Source organism: Macaca mulatta, chromosome 5, assembly GCF_049350105.2.
Source record: "Macaca mulatta isolate MMU2019108-1 chromosome 5, T2T-MMU8v2.0, whole genome shotgun sequence".
In the NCBI taxonomy this organism is placed as follows: Eukaryota; Metazoa; Chordata; class Mammalia; order Primates; family Cercopithecidae; genus Macaca; species Macaca mulatta.
The window spans coordinates 57,972,990-57,977,788 of NC_133410.1; the positions used below are offsets into that span (position 1 = coordinate 57,972,990).

General features: G+C 41.3%; 1 pseudogene; it reads left to right on the forward strand.

Moving 5' to 3' along the window:
* The first annotated feature begins 3,007 nt into the window (after positions 1–3,007).
* Positions 3,008–3,123, forward strand: LOC114678617 (U2 spliceosomal RNA; annotated as a pseudogene).
* The last annotated feature ends 1,676 nt before the right edge of the window (positions 3,124–4,799 follow it).

Consider the following 4,799-nt stretch of genomic DNA (forward strand, 5'->3'; position numbering starts at 1 on the left):
TGCCTCAGCCTCCCAAGTAGCTGGGATTATAGGTGCGCGCCACCAAGCCCGGCTAATTTTTGTATTTTTAGTAGAGACAGGGCTTCACCATGTTGGTCAGGCTGGTCTCAAACTCCTGACCTCAGGTGATCTGCCTGCCTTGGCCTCCCAAAATGCTGGGATTACAGGCGTGAGCTACCATGCCAGGGCATCCCCTACCATTTTCTTATCCATTATTTTTGTTGCTATAACAGAACACTTTAGACTGGGTAATTTATAAAGAAAAGAGGCTTATTTAGCTCGCAGTTCTGTAGGCTGGGAAGTTCAAGATTGGGTAGCTGCAACTGGTCAGGGTCCCATGCCACTTCAACTCACGGACGAAAGAGGAAGGGGAAGCAGGTGTGTGCCAAAAGATCACATGGTGAGAGAGGAAGCAAGAGAGAGAGTCTAGGAGGCTGAACTCACTTCTATAACAACCTGCTCTTCAGTAATTAATCCAGTTCCACAAGAATGAGAACTCACTCCACTGGGAGGGCATTAATCATTCATGAGGCATCTGCCCCATGACCCAGATACTTCCTGTCTCCCAGTACTGCCACACTGGGGATCAAATTTCAACAGGAGTTTTGGCGGGGACAAACCACATCCAAACCATAGTAGCCTCCTTCTTCATATGACTGTCTCCCCTGTTTCGTTGGGTCTCGGATCACACTCATTGGGTTAAATCCAGCATTATCTCATTTTGAGATCCTCAATTATATCTGCAAAGACCCCTATATCCAAATAAGGTCATATTCGCAGAAAGGGGAGTGGGGTAGCTAGATCCTGTGCGTATCTTTTGTTGTTGTTGTTGTTTGAGACAGAGTCTCACTCTGTCACCCAGGCTGGAGTGCAGTGGTGTAATCTCGTCTCACTGCAACCTCTGCCTCCCAGGTTCAAGCGATTCTCCTGCCTCAGCCTCCCGAGTAGCTGGGATTACAGGCACCTGCCATCATGCCTGGTTAATTTTTGTACTTTTAGTAGAGACGGAATTTCATCATGTTGGCCAGTCTAGTCTCAAACTCCTGACCTCAGGTGATCCACCTGCCTCAGCCTCCCACAGTGCTGGGATTACAGGTGTGAGCCACCATGCCCAGCTGAACTTGTGCATATCTTTTGGGGGGACACAATTCAACCTACTGCACTGACCAAGTTCCATGGATTGCACTCACCTTTCTCACCTGTCACGTGCTCCTTGGAATTGATGGTATGCCAAGCCACAAGCTAAACATGACACATTTTCTGAGACTATCAGTTTTTTCAAAATTTTTAAGAAAAATTTAAGAAATGTAACTGCTAATTTAATGTTAATATTATAACAAATATAAATTGTGGCATAAAATCCAAAATTCACATGAAATTTTAAGACAAAATGTGAGACTCCAGCATATTTTTTAGTTAGGCAATGACTTTTTTTTTGCAAGGCCTCCAGAAGAATGAATGGCATTTACTCTTTTGCTGACAGGGCACCTCAGGGTGGAAATCTGGGATTTATCATCAGCTCTCATTATTTACAAGCAAACTAGAAATCTCTGACATGTAGTAATTTGTCATTTTATCTAGGTGGAAATTTCAATCATGTGTCGCCATAGGCTGCTTTCTAGGAATAAATTACCTACTGAGTCTTTCCAGTTGATCATGTAGCTTGGGCTCCTGGGCTCAACAATATTTTTCTCTGGTTTGCACCTATTCTATGGGAGATATGATAAAGTACAGGGTCATATGTGAATTTTATAATTTGCACAAGTGATTTATTCAACACATATTTATTGTTTGATTGTATGGGGATATAGGAGTGAACCCCCAAAAGAACCAATTCTTGCTCTTTCCAAACAAGTAGATAGTTATAGACATTATATATAGATATAAACATAGACATAGATATGTCATAGTACAGGTCTACCATATATCTAGAATGTATGTCAAAATAGGTGGCATACCTGCCGTCAGTGCCCATGCTTGATCAGGATAAACATTGCCAATCGATCTTGGTGCTCTTTCCTGCTGAATCCTGTTACGGCTTCAGGAACAAAAGACAGCTGTGCTTCCTGAATACCTTTATTCACAAGACTGGTATCAAAAACAAGAGTACTATATATTGCTTTAACCACTGATTTTGATAATGTTATGTTTAGAGCAATGCTTTTTATTTATGTTTTTTTTTTTTTTTTCCATGAGATGCTTCGGCATCATCATTCACTTAAATTCTTCTGAAAAATGAGACAGCATTAAAGGTAACTCAGTGGTTTTCAAAGGTTGCCTAAAGGCTTCACTGTGCTTACTCGATGGCAGATGTACAGCCCATCACCAATATCCATTCTCTTTCCCATGGCAGACATCATTAAGGGAGCAGGACATCTTGCCCCACTGAGCAAAATGTAGTCTCATAATCTCAACCAAATTGCACCAGTGCATCAAGCTGTCATACAGGTAAAATCTGCTAGCCAATCCTGGCCAAGGCAAGTCATCAAAAAGACCTAGAATAAATGAATTCTGCTAAGAAAACAAGCACAAATTTCACAGTGTTACAAGAAACACACTGAAATGATCTAATCTGCCACTGAAGAAAGTAATTGGCTGTTGAAAGTCAAATGACTTTGGGAGGCTGAAGCAGGAGGATTATTGAGCCCAGGAGTTCAGGACCAGCCTGGGCAACATAGTGAGTGAGACCCCATCTCTACAAAAACAAAGTTTTTAAATATATAATAAATATAAACATGCCTGGTGCAGTGGCTCATGCTTGTAATCCCAGCACTTTGGGAGGCCAAGGCAGAAGAATTGCTTGAGCTCATGGGTTTGAGACCAGACTGGGTAACATGAAAAAACCCCATCTCTACAAAAAATAGAAAAATTGGCTGCGCTTGGTGTGGTGTGCCTGTAGTCCCAGCTACTTGGGAGGCTGAGGTGGGAGGATCACCTGAGCCCAGAGGTTGAGGCTGCAGTGAGCTGTGATTGTGCCACTGCACTCCCAGTGACAGAGTGAGACCCTATCGCTTCTTGGCCGTTTGGCTAAGACCAAGTGTAGTATCTGTTCTTATCAGAGTGAGACCTTGTCTGAAAACCAATAAATAAATAAAGTCAAATATATGGCTGCAAAGACTTCAAAACTAAAAGCCATTGCTGCACACTCTAATTATAAAAATTTTCATCTAATACTCAAGGGCTTGGAAAAGATCCTAATGGTTATTTTATCTCCATTAAAGGCAATTGGATGTGCTTGTGCCCAAGTGGAGACATTTATATTTCAGGGCTTTTAAAAAATTACCATAATTTAGACATAGTCAATAGGTACTTGGTGAGACTTTAATGTAGTAATAAATGCCAAATAGATAACCTTCTCCATCTGTACTTCCTTAATAACAGGAATAGAGTTCAGTGTGCAGATATCTATGATACAACAATTTTCCAAGGTCATTGTCTATTCTAACATTATTTTGACAATGACTAAGACTTTTTACTTGTGTAGACGTACAATTCTCTCACTTGGTAATATTAATTTAATCAGTCTGAGCAATTTCAATTATATAAAGTAGGAAAGATAGAAAACGAAGACCAAAGCCCCGTTTTATAAAACACAAAGAATGATAAAAAATCAGATTGGTGGAATGATGACTCAATTATTATGTAACAGGCTGTACTAAAACATTCAAAAACAGTGACTCACAATGGGTCCATTTTCATCCAGGGTTCCACAAATCACTTCTTAGAATGCTTTCAAATCAATTTGAATAAAAGTAACTGCCTTTCTTAACAAAAACCAGAAAAAAAATTACAAAATTATCACAGAAGTGTAGGCATTATACAAAACTACTGAAAGTTAGAAAGAATTGTCAGGGCCAAGGGAAAATTTCCTCTTTACCCTCTGAAGGTTCTCTGAAAAATCATGGACAAGAGCCAGATTAATAGGAGAAAAGGTATATAAATTTATTATTAACATGTGCACAGGAGCCTTCAGGACCAAGACCCAAAGATACAGGGGACAGTGTCCATTTTTACGCTTACATTCAACAAAAGTATGGAACGACATGTAGAAATATGACTGGACAAAAGGGCATGATCCAATGCTACTAGACTGAGTGGAAACCCAGCAAGGGCTGTCTGTCTAGATTCTTCTTGGTTTCTCTGAGCAGCATTCCTACATTCCTTCCTTGAATAGGGGTCTTGTGACCTATAGTCAAACGAAGTAGGTCAGATAATTTCTGGTTTTTGTTTTTTCCTTTTCTTTTCTTTTTTTTTTTTTTTTTGAGGCAGAGTTTCGTTCTTGTTGCCCAGGCTGGAGTGCAATGGCGCAATCTTGGCTCACTGCAACCCCCGCCTCCCCGGTTCAAGTGATTCTCTTGCCTCAGCCTCCCGAGTAGCTGGGATTACAGGCACCCACCACCACGCCTGGCTAATGTTTTGCATTTTTAGTAGAGACGGGGTTTTGCCATATTGGCCAGGCTGGTCTTGAACTCCTGACCTCAGGTGATCCACCCACCTCAGCCTCCCAAAGTGCTGGGATTACAGGTGCAAGCAACCGCAACTGGCCGGATAATTTCTTTACGGCTAGGTTTTACACAGACAGGCAAAGGAAAAGTTAAGAGTGAAAAGGTGTTCTGGTTTCTGTGACTTGTCTTGGGAAAGAGGGATTCTAGTTTCTAGCACTAGCTTTGGGGGATAATGGGACTGAGAGACAGGAGGGCAGAAGGTCAGAGAAAAATGTTTGCTTCTGAAGCTGCTGCTGAGGACTTCATTTTGGAGTAGCGTTTTCTGAGTCCCAACAGAATAAAGAAAAAAGATGG